The sequence below is a fragment of the Hypanus sabinus genome, chromosome 3 (assembly GCF_030144855.1).
Source record: "Hypanus sabinus isolate sHypSab1 chromosome 3, sHypSab1.hap1, whole genome shotgun sequence".
NCBI lineage: Eukaryota > Metazoa > Chordata > Chondrichthyes > Myliobatiformes > Dasyatidae > Hypanus > Hypanus sabinus.
The window spans coordinates 136,719,731-136,747,517 of record NC_082708.1 but is presented as its reverse complement, the minus strand read 5'-3'; the positions used below and the strand labels follow the sequence as shown (position 1 = coordinate 136,747,517).

Sequence of the window (27,787 nt, the reverse complement as noted above, 5' to 3'; positions counted from 1 at the left end):
TCATGAGAGGAACGTTATTTTTACACAAAGGTTTGATTCTATGTGGAACAAAATGCTAGAGGAAATGTTTGAGGCAGATACAATACCAAATTTTAAAAGTCAGTCTGACAGGAATATGAATTAGAAAGGATTGGAAGGATAAGGGCTGGCCATACACTGGCAAAAAGAAGCTAGCTTGGATGAGGCGTTTTGGTTAGCTTGGATTGGTTAGTAAAAGGGCCTGTTTCTATGCTGTATGACTCTATAACTCTATGACTATGACTCTGTTTATTGCATTCTTGTGCATGTAACATGCTGTAGGGTTTCACTGCTAATGTAACAGTTTCTCTGTTGCAGCAATGTTTGGATTATAACTAAAGATAATGGGGCTTTGGAATGCGGGGCTATCCAATGAGAGGAATTTTGTTCTTTCTTGTAGGTCTGGGAGCAGGGATTTTGCGGTCTTTTGCCAGGGAAAGATGAGGACTGAAGACACGAATGGAGAGATTTGGTAGACCGCTGGATGGAGTGGACTTGGAGCGAGGATCCAAAGGTCAGCAACGATCAGAGGAGTCCGATGGTGGAGGAATAGCCTTATCAGTGAGCTCCAACATTTGTGCACTAGACTGTTTCATGAAAATGGGCTTTTTTTTGTTTTTGAATTTTTTCTAACCATATAGTCAAATTATGAATTTTAAAGCTCAATCATTTAATCGCATGTTGTGTACTGTTTGTTATTTTGGGGTACTGATTTGTAACAGGGGACTCATCTTGCAGCATCCACACAAATGAGATTTCTTAAGTTTGGCCAGGCTGGGGGCTATCATCCTCTAGATTAAGCAGCTAGCTGAACCAAGAGTTACAATTGTGGGGGTAACATTCCAGGATTGATTTTAATAGACAATAGACAATAGGTGCAGAAGTAGACCATTCAGCCCCTCGAGTCTGCACCGCCATTCTGAGATCATGGCTGATCATTCACTATCAATACCCAGTCCCTGCCTTGTCCCCATATCCCTTGATTCCCCTATCCATCAGATATCTATCTAGCTCCTTCTTGAAAGCATCCAGAGAATTGGCCTCCACCGTCTTCCGAGGCAGTGCATTCCACACCTTCACAACTCTCTGGGAGAAGAAGCTCTTCCTCAACTCTGTTTTAAATAACTGACCTCTTATTCTCAATCCATGCCCTCCATGACTCTCCCAACATCTGGAACATATTTCCTGCCTCACTCCTATCAAATCCTTTAATTATCTTAAACGTTTCAATCAGATCCCCTCTCAATCTCCTCAATTCCAGCGTGTACAAGCCCAATCTCTCTAATCTCTCTGCGTAAGACAGCCCTGCCATCCCAGGAATCAACCTAGTGAATCTACGCTGCACTTCCTCAATTGCCAGAATGTCCTTCCTTAAACCTGGAGACCAAAACTGTACACAACATTCCAGGTGTGGTCTCACCAGGGCTCTGTACAAATGCAAAAGGACATCCTTGCTCTTGTACTCAATTCCCCTTGTAACAAAGGCCAACATTTCATTTGCCCTCTTCACTGCCTGTTGCACTTGCTCATTCACCTTCATTGACTGGTGAACTAGGACTCCTAGGTCTCTTTGCATTTCTCCCTTACCTAACTCTACACCGTTCAGACAATACTCTGCCCTCTTGTTCCTGCTTCCAAAGTGGATAACTTCACATTTATTCACATTGAATGACATCTGCCAAGTATCTGCCCACTTACCCAGCCTATCCAAGTCTCCCTGTATTCTCCTAACGTCCTCTTCATATGTCACACTGCCACCCAGTTTAGTATCATCAGCAAACTTGCTGATATAGTTTTCAATGCCCTCATCTAAATCGTTGACATAAATCGTAAAGAGCTGTGGTCCCAATACAGAGCCCTGTGGTACCCCACTAGTCACCTCCAGCCAGTCCGAGAACCACCCATTCACTGCTACCCTTTGCTTTCTATCTGCCAACCAGTTTTCTATCCATATTGAAACCCTGCCCCCAATGCCATGAGCTCTGATTTTACTCACCAATCTCCTATGTGGCACCTTATTGAATGCCTTCTGAAAATCTAGGTACACAACATCCACTGGCTTACCCTCGTCTAACATCCTTGTTACACCCTCAAAAAACTCCAACAGATTAGTCAAGCATGATTTGCCCTTGGTAAATCCATGCTGGCTCGGCCTAATCCTATTTCTGCCATCAAGATGTGCCACTATTTCGTCCTTGATAATGGACTCAAGCATCTTCCCCATGACTGACGTTAGGCTAACAGGGCGATAGTTCTCCGTTTTCTCCTTCCCTCCCTTCTTGAAAAGTGGGACATTAGCCACTCTCCAATCTTCAGGAACTGATCCTGAATCTAAGGAACATAGGAAAATGATTACCAATGCATCCGCAATTTCCTGAGCCACCTCTTTTAGAACCCTCGGATGCAGACCATCTGGACCCAGGGATTTATTAGCCTTCAGTCCTACCAGTCTACTCATCACAGTTTCTTTCCTAATGTCAATCTGTCTCCATTCCTCTGATAACTTATGACCCTGGCCCATCCATACATCTGGGAGATTGCTTGTGTCCTCCCTGGTGAAGACAGATCTAAAGTTCGCATTAAATTCTGTTGCCATTTCCCTGTTTCCTATAACAATTTCTCCCAATTCATTCTTCAAGGGGCCAACATTGTTCTTAACTATCTACTTTCTCTTCACATAGTTAAAAAAGCTTTTGCTATCCCCTTTTATATTCCTGATTAGACTGAGCTCATACCTGATTTTTTTCTCTCTGTATTGCTTTTTTAGTTAAGATCTGCTGTTCTTTAAAACTTTCCCAATCATCTGTATTCCCACTCATCTTAGCCCTGTCATACTTCTTTTTCTTTAATGCTATACAATCTCTGACTTCCTTTGTCAACCACTGTGGCCCCTTCCCCCTCTTTGAATCCTTCCTTCTCATTTTGTTGGATGCTCTGCGATTACCCTGAGCATTGAACGAGTGGGGTAAATATTCGTACTCTGGACGAATTGTTAATCCGCCTGTTAAGTACGGTTAAGGTTCTGATTGTGGGGGGAGGTTTGATAAAATGGCGGTGCAGATCTCGTTTTCATGCAGACCAGCGCTGATGTAGCGGTAGCTGGGGGGCAGAGATTTCAAAGACAGGGATCTATCATTTCTGAGGAGTGAGGGGAAGGAGTGCTAGGATTTGGAATGTCTAATTAGTCCATGTCCCCCAGTGAAGAGTGAGAATTCTGAGTTAGTATCCACCCTTACCTCTCTGGTGAATAAATTGAAAAATCAGGTTCAAAGTCCCAGCCATGGCAGACTCCACCTATTCTCTGGAAAAAGGCCCTCCCCTAAAGGAGAGGAGGAGAATGAGGCTTAGATGGAGCAGACCTCTCAGTTGTTAGATGAGCAGCAGTCCTGGGATGATGTAAAGCAACAGAGATTGGTTGAAAGTTTTAATGGGAGGGCCGCTGATGTTGTGAGAGCTCTCAGGTTACAGTATCCCATAGCGACAGCTGGCAATTACATGCAAGCTCTGGACAATGCTTTTGGCCTGACAGGAGGCCCAATGGAGCTCATGTTGGGGTTTCAGAACATACGTTAGGAGTAGGGGGAGAAGCTTTCTGCTTATATTTTTCGGCTAGATAGGCAGCTAAATTGTTTGCAACACAGAAGGGTCATTCAGACAACTGAGGTGAATCAGTTAAGAATGGACCAGACAGCCAGGGGCGCCCAGTCCCATGACCTGATCGTTTGGGGTCTCCGACAGTCTCAAATGATGTGTCCCCCCTCCATCTTTTGTTGAGGTGATCAGAGAGGTACGGGAATAGGAGAATGCATCAGAGGCACGGGAGGCCTCTATCAGCAGGGTACAGTCCTCGGTAGTCATCACCTGCGGTGAAGTGACCACAAATAGCCTACCCTGGGGAACGGTAGAGGTGAGAATGGAGATACGTCGGCTGTTATCAGGAGGCATGAACCCCCATGCGATGGAGCTGATGGGGTGGTGGATCTTCTAAGGGGATGAACAATGCGGAATGCTGCTAGCAGCTGGTGTCACGCCAGAAGGAGAGTGAGTCCCCAGGTACTTATGCAGAGGGAGTCGTTGAGAAAACTTAGAGGAGACCCAGAGAGAGAATGCCCTGGGGTCTCTGGGGAAACATGTTCACAGAAATGTACCAAGGAAATGTTGGAAGTGAAAGGCCCTATTCCTGAAGGCTCAGTGGAACCAGACTCTAGTGTGTCACTAAGGATAGAGGGTACTACACTGAAACCATACTCGACACCGGGTCACAGGTCACATTGTTGTACCATTCATTTTACACCTGGTATCTGAAGCATTTACCATTGACTCCATTCAGAGCACTGGAGATCTGGGGGCTTGGTGCCAGTGATTATCCATGCAATGGTTATTTGTCAAGAAGTTGGAACTCTCGGAGGCCGATGTGGGAGTGTCTCAGGTCCTGGGTACATTAGAGCTGGTTTGTTCGGACCCTGTTGAGAAGAGTGGCGTTTCAATTCTGGTGGGGACCAACACTCCTCTTGTGAGGAGGCTCATGGGGGCCTGCAAAGAGATGGCTGGCGAGAGCTTTCTGGGAACATTGTCCATGCACCTGGTATTTCAAACTGCTTTTGAAGAAGTGTGTGGCTGCTTTGGGCTGGATACCAAATTTAGACAAACAACTGTGTGGTTCACCCAGTCGAAGCCAATGGTGGCATGGCCCGGGAAAGAATTGAGAGTGATGGGGACACCCAAATTTCCCGGAGTGCCTGAGGGAGAGGCCCTCTTAGTGGATGTTCCTGCTGGGGTACTGTTGAGGCCCGAATTGCAGAAGCCCTCAGCTGTACAGGCAAGCAGAATGGCAGTGATTGTCAGGAACGCTACGAAGAGGGAGGTCACCTTCAAGCGGGGGATGCCCTGGCGCATTTGTTCCCAGTGACAAGCCAGGGAGAAACGATTGGCAAAAGGGGGAAGTCATTCTAATTTGGGGACTCCCCGGTTCCTGCGGGTTGGAAGAGGAGGCTGGTAGAGAAGATGTTGAAGCTGGAAGGTGTCTTTTCCACTGACGAGTTTGATGTGGGTTGCTCCCAAAGCCCCTATGCATCCCCAATAAGAAGAATGGGAAGGTACAGATGTGTGTAGACTATACGACTCCGAGCTGGCGCACTGTCCCTGACCAGTATACTGTCCCGAGGATTGAAGGCACGCTGGCTTGCCTAAGTGGTGCAAATGGTTCAGTGTGCTGGGCTTGAGGAGTGGATATTACCAGATCCCCATGAATGAAGACAGCATTTATATGTCTCCTGGGACATTTCCAGTTCGAGAGGATGCCCCAGGGCATCTCAGGAGCACCTGCAACCTCCCAGCGAGTCATGGAGAAGACAGTGTGGGATTTGAACTTGCTTGAGGTGTTGGTGTATCTGGATGACCTCATAGTATTTGGATCCACCTTGGAAGAACATGAAGTGAGGCTGCAGAGGGTGCTGGGCCATCTGAAAGCTGCAGGGTTAAAACTTAAAAAAGAGTTCTGCCAAACATCTGTTAGCTATGTTGGGCACATTGTTTCCCTTGGTGGAGTAGCTGCAGATCCGGCCAAGACAGAGGCGGTGACCACTTGGTCAGTACCCTAAACTGTTAGCACTCTGCGCTCATTCCTTGGGTTCTGTGGTTAGTAATGGAGGTTCATGAAAGGCTACGCAAAAGTGAGTCAATGTTGAATCAGCTTCGGTGCAGTTACCCTCCCTTGAGAAAGAAAGGGAGAGGTAAAAAAGGACAGGAGGGTGAAGAGTATCTTAGCCCATCGGAGCCCTTAGACCAAGGTGGGATGTAAAATGTGAGGGGGCCTTTCAGCCGCTGAAGGAGCTGCTGCCCCAGGCGCCGGTGCTGGCTTTTGTGGACATCCGATTGACATATCAACTGCATATGGATGCCAGTCGAGAGGGTTTAGGGGGTATTCTGTATCAGGATCAGGGCTCCGGGTTGAGGCCAGTTGCTTTTGTCAGCTGGAGTCTGTCACCCTCCAAGAAAAACTATCCCACATACAAGTTGGAATTTCTGGCATTGAAATGGGTGGTGGTGGACAAGCTGAGTGACTATCTCTACGTGTTTAACTTTGAGGTGAGAATGGACAACAACCCCTTAACTTATATCCTGACCTCGGTGAAACTGGATGCTACAGGTTGATGAGGTTGGTGGTGGTGGTGGTGTTGTCTGCCTATGATCTCAGCCTGAAGTACCAGCCAGGAAGCAGGAACATTGATGCTGATTTTTATCCCAACAGGCACATGAGGGCCTGGGCAGGGACAAGAGTTGGGAGAGCGTTCCTGCCCCTGGGGCGAAGGCCATGTGTGAGTTTGCCATCACCATGAAGGCAAAGGGAAAAGAGGGGATGGATAGAGCGGTGGATCAATTGGGAATTTCTGATGACACCTTTCCCCCAGTTTACTGCAACCTGACTGCTCTGAAGACAAATCAGCTACCAGAATTGAGTTCTGGGGAAGTGGCAGCTGCTCAGTGAGACAATCCGGGCATTGGTAACATTTGGGCAGAGGTCGAAAAGGGAGACATGGCTCAGGCGGAGAAGATGTGAGAATGGCCTTGGTTGGAGTTGAAGAACCAGATTTTGTACCGGGTCATGTCATCCCCGGACCGACCCCAGCATTGCCAGCAGGTTCTGCCTGAGAAGTATCGGAGGATTGCTTTGAAGTCACTTCACGATGATTCGGGACATTTTGATTGGGACAAAGACACACGGATTGCTCAGAGATCAGTTTTAATGACCCCGGATGAAGTCGGAGGTTGAAGAATACTGCAAGTTGTGCATTCGCTGCATACGGCGGAAGACATTGCCTACACGGGCAGCTCCTTTGTCCCACTTGCAGAGTACAGGGCCTCTGGAGCTGGTGTGTATGGATTTCCTGTCCATAGCCAGCAACACGGCAAATGTCTTAGTCATCCCGGACCAGCTCACCAGATGTGCTCAGCCTTTTCCTCCCAAGGCCAGAGGGCATCTACTGTAGCAAAAGGGTTATGGGAAAATATTTCATCTATTATGGCCTTCCCAGGCGGATACATAGTGATCAGAGACGGGATTTTGAGAGCAGACTCATCGTGAGTTACTGGGCATGCTTGGAGTCGAGAAGTCGAGGACCACGCCCTATCACCCGCAGAGTGATCCCCAGCCAGAGAGGTTTAATCGGACTTTGCTGTACATGCTCGGGACCCTGGAGATCAGCAAGAAAAGCAAGTCGAGTCAACATATTAGGCATCTGGTTCACAGTTACAATTGTACACAAAATGAAGCTACTGGGTAGTCACCATATAATCTGGTGTTGGGGCGCGAGGTCAGGTTGCCCATTGACCTTTGTTTTGGGACTGATGAGGGTGAGATACCCCCGAAGACGTACCTGAAGTATGAGTCTGATATCAGAAGAGAGCTGAAAAGGGCTTATTAATCAGCTGGGGTCACAGCTGCCAAGCAGAATCGAGGAAATAAGAGGAGGTATAATCAAAGGTGAGGTTCTCCCAACTCGTGCTGGGAGACTGAGACCGCATAAGGAATTTGGAGCTACCTGGAAAGTATAAATTGGCTGACTGCTGGGCAGCCACGCCATAGGTGGTGGAGAGTCAGATGCCAAACCTACCAGTTAATCAGGTGAAACCAGAGGATAGGAATGGGTCTGTCAAGATTCTTCATCAGAACCACCTGCTGCCCCGGGACAAGAGATGCAGATAGACCCAGAGCCCGACCTGGAGCTTACACATAGTTAGAGGACAGCAGAAACACAAAGCAACTGCAGGGCCCACAGCAGGTGAGGTTAGGCAGGTCCCCACCCCTGAGAGGGATACTGATTCGGAGGATGAGGATGATGGGATATGCTGAATTTTGCTAAATCTCCATTGATTGAGGAAGAGAGTTCCAGCCCTTCTCCTGCTGAGTCAGGTGAAGTGAGGGGCATTATCTGTGGACAGCCTAGGTTGCAATGGGACTCTGCAGGGGATGAAGCAGGGCTTGGCCATGTGACCGAGGATCCAAGTTACAGGTGGCCATGAATGATAGGTCAGGGGAGGCCTCACCAGTTAGACCAGAAGTATCCCCAGTAGTATCTGAACCTGGAGAGTTAGGTGAGGGGGTATGAAGGTCTCAGGGAATTAGGAGACCACTGGATAGGCTGGCCTATGTAGCACCAGGAGAACAGAGTGTGACCACTACCGTGTTGGGGAGCTACATCACTGCATTTTACACCTGGATTGGGCAATGTTTCGCAGGAAGGGTTGGCGAATTATCTCAACGTCATGTGGACATAACTAAATTAGGTGAGGGGGGTGAGAGTGTAACATGCTGTAAGGTTTCACTGCTAATGTAATGTTTTCTCTGTAGCAGCAATGTTTGGGTTATGACCATCGATAAGAGGGCTTTGGAATGTGGGGCTACCCAATGAGAGGGATGTTATTCTTTCTTGTGTGTCTGGGAGCAAGGATTTTGCTGTCTTTTGCTGGGGAGAGATGAGGAGAGAAGACGCGAATGGAGAGAGTTGGTAGACCGCCAGTAAGAGTGGACTTGGAACTAGGGTCAGAAGGTCAGCGGTGATTGGATCAAATGGCCTTATCAGTGAGCTCCAACAATTGCACATTAGACTGTTCCATCAGAATGGGCCCTTTTCTTTTTTTTTGTTTCTTGACTAACCATAAAATTAAGAATTATAAAGCTCAATCGTTTAATCACATTGTGTACTGTTTGTTATTTCATGGTACTGATTTGTAACAGGGAACACATCGTGCAGCACCCACCCAAACAAGATTTCATAAGTTTACCCAGGCCGGGCTCTATCATTCTCTAGATTAAGCCACTAGCCAAACCGAGAGTTACATACAGAAGGAAAAGATTAGTAAATATACTAAAACCTACCAGGCAAAATATAATGTTCATAGATTCTGAAATATATGTAGTCACTGTAGGATCTCACATCAACAGTCATTTGAAATTCTTTATCATTCATTGAAATCATCGAGTCACTATAAAAATAGCAAAGCTACTCCTAACTCAGAAAATGAAAATAAATCTAGTCTAATACCCTAATATTGTTATAGTAGAAATATGGCACTGCAACTGCTATTTGGATGAGTTGTGGGTTAAAAATGCATTTTCTTTTTTTTTATTATTATGTAGAACTTCAACCCTATGACTTGTTAAGTTCTACTTTCTAACTCTCCCAAGTCCATTCTTCAGCCTGTTCCTGACTACATTATAAATCTCAAGAGCATTGTCTGATTTTTGCTTCCTAAACCTTAAGCATGCTTCTTTCTTCCTCTTGACAAAATGTTCTACCTCTCTTGTCAACCATTATTTCTTCACTCTGCCATCATTATCCCATCTCACTAGGACAAGACTATCAAGAGCCTCATGCAAGGGCTCCAAGTTTCTGCAAATGACATGAAGGATGGAGGTGTTGTGGATAATGCAGAAAGTTGCCATAGATTTAAAGGAGATATAGACAGGATGGAAGTATAGTGGCAGATGAAGTTCAATCCAAAAAAACTGTGAAGTGATATATTTTAGAAGATCGAACTTGGTGGAATACAATATTATTGGCAGTATTCTTAGCAGGGTGGAGCAAAAAGAAAGGTATTATGAAAGAGAAGTCTCTAGATCCTTTAGAATTGCTGCATTAATTTGACAGAGCAATTAAGAAGGACTTTGGTGCATTGGGCATCATTTGTCAGGGACCTGAGATCAAGAGACTTGAGGTTATGAAACACTGATTAGATCACACTTGGATTGTTGTGTTTAGTTCTGGTCACTTCATTATAGGAAAGATGTTGAAGATTTGGAGAGTGTGCAGAGGAGATTTACGAGGATGCCACCTTGATTATGAAACATGCCTTATGGCTGAAATTTGAGAAAGCTAGTATTTTTCTCATTAGAGAGAAAGAAAATGAGGTGAATTGACAGAGATGTATAAGATAGTGGAGACATAATCAAGTGGACAGCTAGCACCTTTTGCCCAGAGTGGTATTGGCCAAAATTTGAGGACAGATATTTCAGGTAAGTGGAGGTAAGTTTAGGGAATAAATCAGATGTAGGTATTTATACAGAACAGATTGGGTGCATTGGAAACATTGCCAAGGATGGTAGTAGAGGCTGATATAATAGGAACATTTAAGAGACTCGTAAATAGGCACATGTACTGTATGTAAGTAAAATAGAGGAATAAAGACAGTATAAAAGAGATGGGAGAATTTGATTGCACAGCATCATGGGCTGCAAACCCGGTAGTGTGCTGTATTGGTCTATGTTCTATATACTAGAACAGGCATGGGCAAACTACGGCCCGGGGGCCATATGCGGCCCGTCAAGCTTTTTAATCTGGCCCGCAGAACTTGATGAAATTATATTAATAAACCTTGTTAATGTTTTTTCCCCGCAATTCTGGCGTTTTCCCAATAGATGACGCACTCTATATACATTGAGGTGCAGCGTATTACTCCACATTTGCGCTTTACTCTTTGTTCGGCTCGACCTATTTGTGTGAACAGGCGTTCAGCGTCATGAACATCAACAAAGCCAGCCACAGATCCAAGTTAACTGATCAACACCTCAGATCCATCCTGAGAATCGCCACAACAAAATTAAATCCAGACTTTGATGCGCTGGCTAAAAAGGGAGACCAACAACACTGTTCCCACTGAAATTAAAAATAATTTTCTTTGTTGTGTTATGTAAAAAATGCATTTGAAAATATTTTTTTCAATAAGCCTTACATGTTACATGTCATTTCTGTTAAGTGATGGACATGAGTAGTGCGCAGGTGCACGTACGTTCTCAAAATAAAAAATGCGCTCCAGATCAAATAACGCGCTCCGCATACTGGTGTGCTGTCACTGTTCAGTCCTTGTGCTGGTCGTTGTTGAGTTTTGGCACAGGGGACAATTGAATAAGTAGACCAGCATCTCCTACTGTTTTTGAAATAAAGACAGTCAGGAGGAGAGTAATGATGATAATATCTTGAAGGATAACAGAATTTTCAGTGCTTTAAAATAATAACTGTTACTATTAAAAAAGCTGTATTTTATTCATTTAATTTTCAGTGTTTTAAAAGTCATTTCAATAAATAGCTAAATACCATGGGACTTCAAAGACAGATATTTTGTTGTAATGCATTTGTTCATTTTCATTTGAAATTAAAGCACATGTTTTCTACATATCCCATGATATTTTATTTTCTCTTATGAGGTGTATTACCAAAACACTCCATCTATCTGCTCCTGGTCCGGCCCCCCTGTCAAATTTTAGAACCCTTTGTGGCCCACAAGTCAAAAAGTTTGCCCACCCCTGTACTAGAACATAGGATAGTGAAGCACGGAATAGGCCATTTGGCCTATGATGTTGTGCCAATCTTAATATCCAAATAGTTCTAAATAGCCTCCACTTTACCATTCTTACCTGTCCATTCCCTTTATATTCTTGTGTCCATCTAAAATCCTCTTAAACTTCATTAAATGGCCTCATTCCACTACTACCCCTGGCAAACCCATTCCAGACACTTACCACTCTCTGCATGAAAAACTCTTGCCCCTCACTTTCCCTTTATACATCCCCCATCTAATGATAAAAGCATGTCCTCTAGTTTTTGACATTTCTACACTGTCTATTCTATCTATGTTTCTCAAAATTCTAAACACCTCTTTCAGATTTCTCCTCAGACTCAAATACTCTAAGGAGAAAAAAAAACACACATTTGTCAGTAATTTCCTCAGGCTTTTTAATGAACAGGCCAAAGCAGGCCTTTTGGTCCATCTAGTCCATGCTGGATCATTTAATCTGTTTACTCCCATTGACCTGCACCAGGACCATTGCACTTCATACCCAGCCATCCATACACTCATCCAAACTTCTTTTAATTTTGAAATTTGCATGCAATACTTTCACCAGCAAATCTTTCTACACTCTCACGAACCTCTGATTGAAGAGGTTCCCCCTCATGTTCCCTTTAAACTTTTCACACTTAACCCATGACTTCTTGTTGTACTCCTACCCAACCTCAGTGGAAAAAGCCTGCCTTCATTTATCCTATCTCTATCCCTCAGCCTTCTGTGTTCCAAGGAATAAAATAGAGATCGACATTCAATAATCTGACTACCTGTAATCCGGTTCCTTCGATAATCTGGCACTGATTTGAAATTTTCCGCACAACTGTAATTTCAAATTTTCTGGGCCACCGTACCAATCTGCTGCACATTATGTTGTTTGTGCCAGATCTGTTCATGTGTTGGCACAGACAGGCAATTCCTGCTTGCTTCCCTGCATTTATTAATATCATTTGTGTGAGGTGCAGCTGCCTGACACCTTCCTGTCTCACCTGCCAGCGGCAGGGGAGCTGGCGTGCACTGGGTCGGTCTGCCTTCTCACCCACCTGCTGGAAGTCGTGCACTGCCCTCCAGCATCGCCCGGCCAGTTCTCCATTCTCTTCTGCCTACGACCTCAGATCAGATGTGGCGTCACGATGAATTTAAGCATATTACTAAGTGGGGGAAAAGAAACTAACGAGGATTCCCTCAGTAGCTGCGAGTGAAGAGGGAAGAGTCCAGCGCCGAATCCCCGGCCGCCTGGTGGTTGCGTGAAACGTGGCGTATGGAAGATCTCCTTTCTCTGACTTCTGCTGCTGCTCACCCAGATGTGCTGCCAACATCATCAACAGTTTTTGAAGAAACTGTTGTGCCAGTTTCAGCACCAGTTCCTCGTGCTTCACTCATTTTTTAAGATGAAGATGTTGATGACCCTGACAACCCCACACTTGCAGACATGTAACTTTGCCTGAAAGTATATTAAATGTCTCACTATAGAAATGGAAGTGCTTAACTGTTCTGTATAAGTTAATTCCTGTACCTTTACCTGTGCCCTTTATTTTATCTGTGCCTGTAGAGTATATTACTTTATTAAAATTTCACTTGCTACTCATTTAATATTTTTATTTCATTATTATCTAACTTGTACTGACTTACATGATATTTTAAAGGTATGATGAGACTATTGCTTAATGTGATCCTTCTGTAATTCAGCATTTTCACTAATCTGGCACTCCTCAGGTTCCAATGGTGCCACATTATAGAATGTCGACCTGTACTAACATATTCAAGCTTTTCTTATAACTCAGGATCTCCAGTCCTGGGAATGTCCTTGTAAATTTTCTCTGTACCCTTTCAATCTTATTTACATCTTTTATGCAGGTAGGTGACTAAAACTGCACGTAATTCTCTAAATTAGTCCCCACCAATGAATTACACAACTTCATCATAACATTCCAGATGTACTCAATATTTGATTTATGAAGGTCAATGTGCCAAAAGCTGTCTTTACTTCAATATCTACCTGTGATGCCATTTTCAATGAATTATGGATCTGTATACCCAGATCCCTTTGCTCCACTGCACTTCTCAGCGCCCTAACATCCATTGTGTAAGACCTACCCTAGTTGCTCCTGCCAAAGTGCAACACCTCACACTTGTCTGCATTAAATTCATCTGCCATTTTTCCAGCTGGTCCAGATTCTGCTTTTAGCTCTGAACATCTTCCTTGCTGTCCAGTACATACCTAATCTTGGTATCATCCACAAATTTGCTGATCCAGTTAATCACATTATCAACCAAATCTCCAATATAGATGGTAAACAACAATTGACCCAGCACTAATACCTGTAGCATTCCATGAGTCACAAGTCTCCAGTCAGAAAGACAAGCATCGACTACCACTCTGACTTCTCACACAAAGCCAATGTCAAATCCAATTTACAACCATCTTCTTGACCATGTGAGATCTTGTCAAATGCCTTGTTGAAGTCCAATTGGGCAACATCCACTGCTTTGCCTTCATCAATAGTCCTGGTAGGTTCCTCAAAAAAGCTATATAAGATGGTTAAACATGAACTACGATGCATGGATCAACACATGAAATTATGATATAGCAGCCTTTAGTGAGACTTGGTCGCAAGAGGGACAGGACCAGCAGCTCAATATTCCAGGGTTCTGTTGTTTGGGGTGCAACAGAGTAGGAGGGATTAAAAGGGAAATGAGTGGCATTACTAGTCAGGGAAAATGTCATGGAAAATGTCATGCTGACTATCCCTAATCAGTCCATGTCGATCCAAATACTTATATACTGTACATGGTCCCTTATAATACATTCCAATAACTTTCCCACTACTGATGTCAGGCTTGCCGGCCTATAATTTCCTGGTTTATCTTTAGAACCTTTCTAAACAGTAGAACAACATTAGCTATTTTCCAATCCTCTGATATCAGAACTGTCGCTAAAGATGATTTAAATATCTCTGCAGAATCTCTGCAATTTCTGCACGCTTCCCATAGGGTCTAAGGGAACAACTTGTCAGGTCCTGGGGATTTATCTACACTAATCTGTCTCAAGACAGCAAACTCTCCTCTTCATCTGCAAATTGTATAAGGTCCATGAATTTGATGTCGCTTTGCCTCACTTCTATAGATTCTGTGTCTATCTCCTGAGTAAACACAGATGCAAAAAATGTATTTGAGATCTGCCCAACAAAACACTGAAGGAACTCAGCAGGCCAGGCAGCATTTATGAAAAAGAATATAATAACATTTGGGGCATATTGTGCGCTCAGAATTTCAGCTTGAATACCTCCCACTCACCAAGTACAGCTTTGTCAGAAAACAGTCTGTCCAAATCCACACTTGCCAGACCCTTTCCAATACCAACAAAAATTGTCCTTTTTCCAATTTCAAATCTCAACCTATGGAGCAGACCTATCTTTTTACATATTTACTTTGATTCTAATGGCAATATGATCACTAGATACAAAGTGTTCCCCTACCCAAAAGTCTTTCACCTGACCTGTCTCATTCCCTAATAGAAAGTCAAGTATTGCATGCTCTCTCATTGGGATGTCTATGTTCTGATTAAGGAATCTTTTATGAACACATTTGACAAACTCTATCCCATCTAGTGCTTTTACAGTATGAGAGTCCCAGTCAATATGTGGAAAGGTAAAATGATTTACTATAACAAATTAAAGTTTCTTGCAACAGTCTGGGATCTTTCTATAAATTGGTTCCTCTAAATCCATCGGACATAGGTGGTCTGTAGTATAACCCCATTTAGAAACATAGAAACATAGAAAATAGGTGATTTTAATTTTAAAATTTACATGATCATACCTTTCCTATAGCTCAGTTCCACCCATAACGTCTCATTGGATGAGTTCTCCAATCTTCCCAAATGAGCACCCCCCATGACATTTTCCCTGACTAGTAATGCCACTCATTTCCCTTTTAATCCCTCCTACTCTGTTGCATCCCAAACAAAAAAACCCTGGCATATTGAGCTGCTGGTCCTGTCCCTCTTGCGACCAAGTCTCACTAAAGGCTGCTATATCATAATTTCATGTGTTGATCCATGCCCTAATGTCCTACCTTTCCTATGATACTTTTTGCATTGAAGTATACACAGCTCAGGATACAAGTCCCATGATGCTCAAATTCTTAATTCACAACTTTTTCTGAAGTCTTTATAACCTCTCCACTATTTATTCTGGCACTCTGGTTCCCATTCCCCTGCACCTCAAGTTTACAATGCCCACCCCCTCCTACAGTACTAGCAAAGTATGGCCACAAAGTATACCACAAGTATAGCCATCCCCTCCAGTCCAGATATAAACCGTCTCTTCTTATAGGTCACATCTTCCCTGGAAATTATCCAAAAATCTGACACCCTCCCTCCTACACCAACTCCTTATGCACATGCTCTGTATAATCTTCCTCTTTTCTGGCTTCACTGGCCTGTGGCATAGATAACAACTTTGAGATCACAATCCTGGAGGTCCATCCCTTTAATTTAGCACCTAATCCCCTGAACTCACTTTGCAGAAACTTGTTATTCTTCTTACCTTTGTCATTGGTATCTACATAGATACCAGGGCTTAATCTGAGATGTCCTGGATCCAGGCACCTAGGAGACGATGTACCATCTGGGAAGCTTATTCTCGTCCACAGATCTTCCTTTCTGTTCCCTTACTAACAAATCTCTTGGCACCACAGCTCGCCTCTCTTCCCTCTTTCCTTCTGATTCACAGAGCCAGAGACCTGTCTGCTGTAACTTTCCTCTGCTAGGTCACACACACAACAGTATCCAAATTTGTATACCTATTGTTGAGTGGGACAGCCACAGGCGTATTCTGTACTGACTGTGTAACACCTTTACCCTTCCTTACTATCACCTGGTTCCCTGTGTCCTGCACCTTGGATGTAAGTACCTCTCTCTGTGTCCTATCTATCACCCTCTCAGCCTCCCGACTGATCTGGAGTTCACCTAGTTCCAGCTCCATCTGCTTAATGTGGAGTGTTAGCATCTACAGCCGGATGCACTTCTCATAGGTGATGTTGTCAGGACACTGGACCCTGCCTTCCCACATCCAGCAAGAGAAGCATTCAACTATCCGATCTGGCATCCCTACTGTTATAACTGAGCAAATTTGAAGAATTAACAACAATAAATACTGTGGGGGGAAAAAATCTCCCTCAACTTTTTTGCCTTCTCTCACTAAAGCCTTATTTGCTGAAGCCTCGACAAGCTGAAGTTCATATCTTCCAATTCAGGCAGCATCCTGGTAAAACTCTTCTGAGGTGTGGCCAGAAATGCAATCAATGCTTGGTTCCTTAAGTGATCTGACTGAAGTTTCATATAGCTGCACCATGACTTCATTACTCTTTTACTCAACATCTCTATCAATGAATGAGAGCATGCCGTGTGCCTTTGTTACTAAATTCTGTAACTGATTTATATTCTGCTGTTTTCTTCACTCTGTTCATAATTGCACAATCTTAATGTCATTCACTAATCTACTTATCTACGTACATTTTCATCCAAATCTTTCAAATACATGTCACAAACAACAGAGGTCCCAAAACCAATTCTTGCAAAACTCCATAGATGCCTGGCCTGCTAAGTTCCTCCAGCATTTTGTGTGTGTTGCTGGATTTACATCTTCATTGGGCAAGCCAGTTTTGAAATTTGCAATTCTCCATGGATCTCAGCCTCTTTATTTTCTAAATCACCCTACAAAGAAGGATCTTTCCAAATGCCTTACTGAAGTCCATGTGGATAACATCAATTGTCTTATCCTCATCAAGCACCTTTGTCACCTCCTCAAAAAAACTCAGGTTTGTAAGACATGACTTTGTTAGTAGAAATCTGTAAGGGGCAAGAGATTTTCTTGGTGGCACCTCATTAGAACACACCTAAACACACAATGCTGATTTAAGCAGTTTTCTTTACACCTTGGTTCCTAAAGGTTGTTCTAGCCAGGGTGGTAGTGGCATAAGCTCCCACTATCTGTTAAATGCTCCCAATGGTATGCATCTCAAATAGCCTTTGATAATCCAGGCCAGCTCCTAGGCTTCATGTGTAGCTTAGTTACTAAGCCTGTTGGATCCATTTCTACCAAGAGGAGGAGGGACAATGGTGGGTTACTGGCTCCTTAAAACCAGTCTCTTCAGACAGGTGGGGCTCATCAGCCATAGTTGGCAGCTCATCTAGGAGAAGGAAAACTCTGATCTCCACTGCATTGCAGCTACACCCACTCATGGGAAAGGCTTCGGGAGTAAACCCCAAGGAATATTCTGGAGATGGAATTCCTATGGTAGTCCCACATTTAGTTCAGCTTTGGCTGGCAACTCCTGCAATGTCACCAATCTGAATCAGTTTCTGCTGTTCCTTTGGATTTATCAGCTGTGTGGCAAGAGGGAGACTGCTCTCCATATCATACATCACCGGCTTACGTAGCATGTAGACAGCTGGAATGCAACATCCATGATCGACCCAGACCAATGGAGGACCTGAATCAATCTTTACAACTTGTTTCCAAAGAACTGTGACTTGATTGAATGGTGGATCAGACTCATTGGGCTGAATAACCTAATTCTGGTCCTGTGTCATATGGCTTTCTTTCTTCTTATCTCTTTATTCCAACTGCCATCTTCATGGCTACTCATTTAACCTACATCCCTTTACAAACAATGTTCATCCATTTCACAATTTATTTTCCCACCTCGGTCTCATCAACAAACTTGATTTATTATAGATGACTGTTTTATCTACATTATTAACATAGACTGAGGTAGCTGATGACTTGCACTGATAATGGAGAGTTCACAACAGTTACAGCATGTCAAGTTTAAAATGTTCCATTTATCCCTACTTCATTTTTATTTCTATTAATTATTTTTTCTTCCCTACGAATACATAACAGAAAAGATTATGGGTGTTTTTCTGGTGGAACCTCATCAAATATCACTTGAAACTCCAAATAGATCACATCTATGCGCTTCCTTTTATCTATCCTGTGAATGACATTTTCAGCAAAATTCAATAAACGTTGTGTTACTTTCCATTCATAGTGCTATCTGGATTCTACCTACTTGTTTTATGTTTTTTAAAGTGCCTTTACAAAATTTTCTCAACAAATGATATTGGTCTAACTTCCTCACTCTCCTCACTTTCACTCTCTTGACTTTCCTGAATCACAGTTAATATCTATGTAAACCACATATGCCAAAATTGTGTCCTTTGACTGTCTCAGAGAGAGCAAGATGGATTTAGCTAGGCATCCGAGATATATTGAGAATTGTTTAAGAACAAAAAAAAAATTTCATCTGTAAAGACTTTTATTAGTACTTACCATTCTTGTTCAAGCCTGAGGAAATAAAAGCGTTTGATGGAATTCAGCCTCAGTTGCATTGAATATGTATAATGCAGCAGCACATGCACATTACAATCTCCTGAAGTTCTGTTCCTGTGAAGTCAATAAAACTGAATTTTGGAAACAGAGTTCAACAAATCTACTGTATATTACTACACCATACATTTAAAGATGTGAATGAGAATGGCTTATATATAATTTTGTTCATTCTCTCTATTATTAACCTCAATTAATTTAATTATGAAATCACTATAGTAACAATAATAGCAATGGACTTTCACTAAATGTTTGAAAATTCAGACAATAGTGCATATAAATGCAAGAATGTCTGAATGCAAATAATACAAAGACATTAATAAATCTAAGGAGTCTTTTGTTCTTTTTAACACAATGTTTGGCAAAGGCTTTTCAAAAAATGATTTCATCCAGCATGTCAAAAGAACAGCTAGAAGTAAACTTTAAACTTGACATTGACATTAATTAAATTTAATTTAGTCTATATACCTATGACATTTTAAAATAAGCAAATTTTGACTCTTTCTATAATTTCCCAAACCTTCAATGCAACCACTGGTCTCTGAAATTGTTCATTGCTCATCTGCTTTATTCCACTCACTTCTATAACCTCATCATCGATTGCAGCCAATTAGAAGCACAAACATTGTTTTTTTGCAGATCAAATCAAATCATCAGTATTTTCGACATGTATATTGTTCTGAAGGTTCTGTATTTTGTTGTTGATTCCCAGTAAAATAGGCTACAAGAATGTGAACCAGAAGTCCTGACTGACAGACAGAAGCCTTCCAAAGTACTAAAATTAAAGGGAGACCTATTTATTTATATATATATATATTTTTTTTTTAATTCATTTTATTTATTTATTTATTTGTTGAGATGCAGTGTGGAGTAAGCCTTTGCAGCCCTTTGGGCCACACTGCCAGGCAACCTCCAACTTATCCTTGGCCTAATCATGGGACAGCGTACAATGAACAATTAACGTACAATCCAATAAGTTTATTTGGACCGTGGTAGGAAACCAACGTGGTTATGGGAGTATGTGCAAATTCCCTTCAGATAGTGGTGGGAAATGTATCTGGCTCACAGGTACCATAAAGTGTTGTACTAACAACTATGCTACACTGTTGCCCCAATATAATTTTATACTATTTCAACTCACCCAATAATACCTGACTTTTATGTTGGCTTTGACTTCTCCTGTTAGCCATGGTGGTGTCATCTTTCCTTTAAAATATTTGTTCCTCTTTGGAATGTCTATATCCTGCGCCTTCTGAACTGCTACCAGAAATTCCGGCCATTGCTGATCGGCTGTCATCCCTACTAGTGTTCTTTTCCAATCAATTCTGGCCAACTCCTCTCTCATGTCTTTATGATTCCCTTTAGTCCACTACAATACTGATACATCTGACTTTAGCTTCTCCTTCTTAAGTTACAGGGTGAATTCGATCATATTATTATCACTTGCCCCTAAGAACCTTGAGCACAACAGCCAATCCAGAATAGCTGATCCTCTAGAGGTTTCAAACACGAGCTGCTCTAAAAAGCCATCTCATGGGCACCTGTAATCGTGCAGCAACCTGATTTTCCCAATCTACCTGCATATTAAAATCCCCCCTGACTATTGTAACATTGTCCTTTTGGCATGTATTTTTTTTATCTCCCCTGTTGGAGGGGAATTAATTATTCATGGATTCTATTTCAGAAAGTTTCGAACAAAATATCACTTTGGTTGGAAGAAAAGGAAAGGAAAAATTAAACATTATTTAAATCATATGAGACAATTGAATGTTGGTATTTAGAAAGACCTAAGTATTCATGTACATGAAGCACTAAAAGTAATCACACAGACACAAGCAACAAAAAAAAAACACACAAGAGATTCTGCAGATGCTGGAAATCTTGACATTGAGTTCAATACAGTATTGCAAATTTAAGAAAGCCTTTCAGCAGTTGTCAATTTGGACTGCACCTGGCTAACAAATTACAATGTCAGAGCACTTGTGTTGGTTGATGTGCTGAAACACTATAATTGCTGCCTGAGCTGAATTTTCAGTTTTTATTTCAGATTTCCAGCTTTCTAATATCTACTGTATTTTGGTAGCTAGGCTTGATGCATGGAAAATTGATGGCTTTGTGGCAAAGTCTGCGGATGATATGAAGATAGGTGGCAGATTAGGTAGTGTGGAGGAGGCATTGTGATTGTAGCAGGACTTGGACAAATTGGCATAATGGACTAAAAAGTGGCAGCTGGAATACAGTGTTGGGAAAAACATGATAATGCCTTTTAGTAAAAGGAACAATAGTGCAGACTATTACCTAAATGGGCAGAAAATTCAAACTTCAGAGGTGCAAAGGGAATTAGGAGTTCTCATGCAAGACTTCCAGAAGGTTAACTTACAGGTTGAGTCTGTGGTAAAGAAAGCAAATGCGACGTTGGCATTTATTTCAAGGGGAATAGAATATAATAGCAAGGGGACAATGCTGAGGCTTTGTAAGACATTAGTCAGGCCATACTTGGAGTATTGTAAACAGTTTTAGGCCCAATATTCCAGAAAAGATGTGTTGTCATCGGAGAGAGTCCAGAGGAGGTTCACGAGGATGGTTCTGGAAATGAAGGGGTTTACATTTGAGGAGCACTTGGCAGCATTTGGCCTGTACTCACTGGAATTTAGAGGAATGCGAGATCTCATTGAAAAGAATGTTGGAATAAGGTGGATGTGGAGAGGATGTTACCTCTGGTGGGATATCCAGAACTAAAAGACAATACCTCAAAGCAGAGGAGCAACCTTTTAGAACAAAGGCAAGGAGGATTTTTTTTATATAGCCAGAGAGTAGTGAATCTGTGGAATGCTCTGCCACAGACTGCAGTGGAAGCCAAGTCTGTGGGTATATTTAAAGCAGAAGTTGATAGCTTCCTGATTGGTCAGGGCATTAAAGGATATGGCGAGAAGGAAGGTGTATGGGGTTGAGTGGGATCCAGGGTTAGCGATGATGGAAAGGCAAGGCAGACTAATTCTGCTGAATGGTCCAGTTCTGCTCCTATGTCTTATGGTCTTGTGGTTTTGTGCCATACTCTGCGAATATTTTGATTTTCCTTTTTATTTTTTTTATGACACTTCCACTTCTTTTATGCAGCAAGTGAATGCCCTTCCACTGTTATTGCTAATCTTTGCCATTTAGAATCTCATTTACTGCTAATACAGTTGACTTCTGAGGACAAGGAAAGAGGATGAACTATGTCTCATAACATGATTATAAGACATAAGCAACACATGAGAAGACCCAGAGCTCTAGAAGGTTATTATTTTTGTGCAGTGAAATACCACATTTTATTTATAGCAAAACTGTGGCATTGCAAGGTGACAAGCAGGTTCAGAGAAAGAGAATTCAGTCAACACACACAAAATGCTGGAGGAACTCAGCAGGCCAGGCAGCATCTATGAAAATGAATATAGTCGATGTTTTGGGCTGAGATCATTCAGCAGGACTGAAGAAAAATGATAATTAGTCAGGGTTAGAAGGTGGGAGAGGGGAGAAAGAAACACAAGGTGATGTGGAGGGGTGAAGGAAAGAGCTGGGAAGTTCATAGGTGAAAATGATACAGGGTCGGAGAAGAGGGGATCTGATAGGTGAGGACAGAAGGCCATGGAAGAGAGAAAAGTGGGAGGAACACCAGAGGGAGACAACATGCAGGTAGCGAGATGAACTGAGACAGGGAAAAGGGAATGGGGATTGATGAATTGGGGGTGGGGTCATTACCGGAATTTAGAGAAATCAACGTTCATGCCATCAGGTTGGAGGCTACCCAGATGGAATGGAACATCATCATCCCCCTTTCCCATTTCTCTCTCTCTCACCTTATTTCTCTACCTGTCCATCACCTCCCTGTGACCTTCTGTCAGGTTCCCTCCTTTCTAGCCCTGTATCTCTTTCACCAATCAACCTCCAACTCTTTCCTTCACCCTCCCCCTTTCCAGTTTCTTTCTCCCTTCCCCACCCCCACCTTCTAATTTTGACACCTCATCTTTTTTTTCTCCAGTCTAGATGAAGGGTCTCGGCCCAAAATGTCAACCACCAATGCTGCTTGCGCTGCTGAGCTTCTCCGGCATTTTGTGTGTGTTGCTTGGATCTCCAGCATCTGCAGATTTTCTCATATTCGTGAAGAGAATTCAGGGCAAATTTAGGAAGAGCACTGTAATTGCTATTTATTATAGCCTACGGAAGGATGACAAGGTAATAATGTAAATTCTTGGTGTTCAATGCTGGTTGAGCTTTATCAAAAAAAGATGAAAATTTGTTGTTCGGATGGTGAGGCACAGATTGCTTACTTAATCAGTTACAAAAGAGCAAGTGAAAGTAAAACATAGACTGGTATTTATTCTTTGAGTCTGTTGTATCAGTTCAAATAAATATCCTATGATCATGATTATTTCAGTTTCTCAAACCTTACAGAAACTGCAATGACATTCCTGGTTAAAACAATTGCTAACCAGTTTTCTTCCTTAGCTCTGCCCTTCTCAGATGGATCTGTGTGCTGCAAGTAGTATTGTAACAGCCAATTTCAATAGAGTAGAAGTTATCCTTAATTTGTAGCTGATCACATTCAAAGGTAATTGCTATAGACTGTGAACTCAAGAGGTGCTGATTTGACAAGGTAAAAATCTATGCTGACCTTTCTGTGTCAGATGACTGAATGATGAGGTCTCTCTTTATTGGCAAGTAAAAGAGGAAATGAAGTTGTAGTCCTCAGATAGACAATTATGTTCTTTGGAAGATGCTAATGAATTTTACTAAAGATAGGAAATTATCCTGCAATAACTTGAAAAGCATCTCCTCATACTCTACTTCAATCCATTATAAATAAGGACAGTGAATTTAACTGATTCTATATTTGGAGAGTGATGAAGTTGAAAATCTTCAGGATGGTGAAATAAGTAGAAAGACTCTTCACCATATAACACATTTCACATTCTTGATGTTTGCCAAAATGGAAATGCTTGGCCTGTTACAAATTGAGTTGCTCCAGCCTCTACCTTGTCTTGTAGGACATAATACATATACCTGAGGCTGATCTAACTGAATTTCCAATGACCATCTCATCAGACTACCCTGGAAAATTGATGTGAGGATCTCAGCAAAATTAATGTCATTGAGTATCAAACATCAGTGATTAGATTCCTTTACATTGGAAGTGATCATTTCCTGGCACTTGCCTGACATGAACATCAATTGCCACTGTTGCCAATGGCTGAATGATATTTTTATCTTGTTGCAGAGAGAAAAAGGACTACTTCATTTTCAGAGAGCTTATGACTGAATTAAATATCATTGCAACCATCGATAAAAATGCTTACTTCAGACTGTATTTTGAAAAGAAGGTCACTGATGCAGCAGCTAAAAATGATTGGGCTTAGGATACAGCCCTGGGGACAAAGGGTTTTCTGCAGACATGTCCTGAAGTTGGGGTGATTGATTTTCAATAATTATGACCCATCTTCCTTTCTCCATGAATAATTCCAATTATGGGAAAATTTTGCTCATGATACCCATTGGCTATAATTTCATCAGGATTCCTTAATGGCAAACTTAGATAATTTCTGCCTTGATATCATTGGTAGTCATTCTCACCTCAGCTCTGATGGGAAAATTATTTTGTGGGCCAGGAATCTTGCATCAGTAAGGAGGTTAATGTTGAGTAGGTTCAAAATTTTAGTCATGTTACCAAAGCTTTCATCATGTTGCTGCCAATCTGGATGTGTCCTGTTTTTAATGCATATACCTGGGCAATTCAGAATCAGAATCAGATTTAATATCATCAGCATATGTCAGGAAATTTGTTAATTTTATGGCAGCAGTGCAATGAAATACATGATAAATAAATATAGAGAAAAATATCTGAGTTACATTAAATATCTCTTTTTTGTTCTTTTTCAGGGTTCTTTTGAAGACCCTGACATGGAGTTACACTCTGACTTTGGTCCTTTGCGGGAATGGGACCCGTTCTCAGGGCTTCATGACTGGCCACTTTTTGATAGCCCAAGGACGTGGCCTGGAAAATTAGCATACCTTCAGGGTGCCGGATTTTCATGGCTGTGGAGACGGGCTGATTCAAGGCCAGTGCCCCTGGCTGGGGCATTGTGGGAGAACACGGAACATCAGAAGTAGCAGGTTAGCTGCCGTGGGCAGTGCGTTAGAAATCTGAGACCTGGGGTGGACCCTCTGGGTGCAGAGCTTGGAAAGAGCAACACAGCAGACTTGTTGTTTATTAATGTGTTGTTTTTTACGCTTCCCCTCTCACTGTGAAACAGGAACGCCTCTTTTTCCGTTATTAGGGAGGGAGAGGGCCCTTGGTTTGTCCAATTACTGAGTGAATGAGTAGTCTTTCAGGTACTGCAAGTCTGTGTCTTTGTTGATGCTTTGCTGCATGCTTGAGTGTTCGGTGGGGGTGCCAATTTTTTTTGCTGCTGGTGGGGGAGGGTCATTGTCTTGCTACTGCTTGTGCGTGGGGGGGAGCTGGGAGTGGTTTTGGGGTTCTAACATTCAGCTGTCATTCATGCTTTGGGGCATTCCTCTGTTTTCATGGATGTTTGCAAAGAAAAGGAATTTCAAGATGTATATTGTGTATATATAAAATAGTTAAATTACAATAAGTAGTGCAAAAAACAGAAATAAAGTATTGAAGTAGTGCAATGTCCATTTAGAAATCAGAAGGCAGAGGGAAGTAGTTGTTCCTGAATCATTGAGTGTGCACCTTTAAGATTCTGTACCTCCTTTCTGACAGTAACATTCAGAAGGAAGCATTCCTGGGTGATGGGGTTCCTTAATGATGGACCCACTTTCCTAAGGCACAGCTCCTTGAAGATGTCTTAGTTTCTATGGAGACTAGTACCCATGATGGAGTTAATGATTTTACAAGAGTCTGTGCAGTAGCACCACCCCTCCTCCCATACCGGATGGTGATGTAGCCAGTCAGACCGCTCCCCACAGTGCATTTGTAGAAGTTTCAGGAGCATTTTAGTCAACAAACCAAATCTCGTCAAACTCCTAATGAAATATATAGCCTAATGAAATTTTCCACCTTGTCAGGTGGATGCTAGTTAGCATATTCAAAAAGACTGGTTCAAGGTGCAGACTGTACAGTTCAGAAGTGTAGGTTCTCATTACTATAGCTGGGTTGGTAGTGATGCATTAGCCCTATCTTTAGTATATATTTAAGCCTCACCATTACTGAGACTCCAAGTGTAGTCTGCCCTTTTTTAAATGTTATAGGTCAATTGAAGTGGTGTAGGCTAAATTTCTCCCACCGTATTGCCACATTCTTATTTGATTCCAGACAATGTGCAATGGTGGCTGGTCATTACAAAGATACATGTGAGCAAACAGCAGGAAAACAGGATCTAGTGCTTTCAAAGTTCAAGGTAAAATTTATTACCAGAGTACATATAACCCTGTGATTCCTTTACTGGGGGCATACATAGCAAATCTATAGAACAGTAACTGTAAACAAGATTCAATGGACAACAAGCTGTGCAAATGTAGATATAAATAAATAGCAATAAATAACAAGATAAAAGAGTCCTTAAATGAGTGTAGTTCCCCTTTTGTTCAAGAGCCTGGTGGCTGAGGGGTAGTAACTCATCTTGAACCTCGTGCACTTGCACCTTCTACCTGATGGCAGCAGGGAGAAAAGAACATAAATTTGTTGTGAGAGTAAGGACATTTAAGTCCTTAGTCACCACAAAGGCATGATTTAGCAGACCATTGCCATTCTGAACTCTAGTTTGTGGCAGCAGTAAATCCTGTGGAGCTCTTGAATACAGTTAACAAAGCACGTCAAGATTTATAATGGCGTGCTATAGGCTGTGTAATATAACGTAGGAAGGATTACTGCTTTTTGAAGCTTAAGAGGATGACAATTCTGAAGAAGGAGATGGTCTTCCATCCATACAAGGTTATTCAAGAGGTAAAAGAGCAAGAAATCCATCAGTGTACAGTATGAGAAAATAAGCTTATTGCTAAACGCTTTAAACTAGAAATAAATGTGCAGCAAAATTTTAAAAATCCTTCTCTCTTGGCTATTATCCATGCTCCCAGTTGCCTCATTATAGTCTGAATTCCAAAAACTAGCAGTATCTCTCCTCAATAACAGGACTATCATATTCTTGCTTTTCATCTATTCACTTCAATAAACTGAATGCATCCAGAGTGTATTATTGGTTTCAAAGGTTGCTTTTGTGAATTGTGAGTCTACTTTCACCCAGTTAATGATACAGAAAAATCATTATAGAGAAGGGGTAGAATTATATCTCTATCTTTCACAAAAGATTTTTAATATATTTTGTAGAGATGGAATCTAATAAATGGAGAGGATTTGGTCATTTAGTGCTTGTACCTATTCCACTATTCAATGACATCATGACTGACAGTACCTTAAATCTATACATCTACTTTAGGTAACCTTCCCTAACATAAATCTATCATTTCAGTTTTTATTGAACTTGTCCCATGGAAGAACACTTCAAATTTTCACTACCCAGTATATGAAATGCATCATAATTAATGTTCATCTCCAATCCCACAAAATGTTATAGTTTTCTTGACCACTTCAAGCAGACTATTCTGTTGATGTGAAGCAAGTATCACAAAAAAGTGAAATAGAATAAGATAACCTGAGAGGTTTTTTTCGTTTGCAATGCATTCAGATGTTAAAGATTTTCCGGTGTGGCCAGGTCTGGTGACTGGAGCTGAAACAGTAATTCAGACGACATGTTACATAAGTTTGCAATGAGTTCGAATGTACTTCGACTTGCTGACACTTGGTTATGAGAGGTTATTGCCATTTAAAACGCCTGCTGGCACTTAATATGGTTGCATGGCTCCCTGGGGAAAAGCAGTACTCTCACCACCCTCTCCAGGCAAAGGCCAAGTGTAAACCAGCATAGACTGCAAATGCAGGGATGCTAATTATTTCATGCACAATAATCCTGAAGCCTTTGAAAGGAGTTATGAACTATAGAACCATAGAACCATAGAACACTACAGCACAGTAC

At 42.0% G+C, this 27,787-nt stretch overlaps 1 long non-coding RNA gene across 1 annotated transcript in view; it reads right to left on the bottom strand.

The window, feature by feature from the left end:
• Window positions 1-27,483, bottom strand: part of LOC132390852 (uncharacterized) — a 30,318-nt gene extending 2,835 nt beyond the window's left edge. The window contains exons 1-2 of the long non-coding RNA XR_009511028.1: window positions 27,407-27,483; window positions 18,699-18,812 (exon numbers count right to left, since the gene is read on the bottom strand). This is a non-coding gene — a long non-coding RNA (uncharacterized LOC132390852). The remainder of the gene's footprint in view (window positions 1-18,698; window positions 18,813-27,406) is intronic.
• Between the last annotated feature and the right edge of the window lie 304 nt (window positions 27,484-27,787).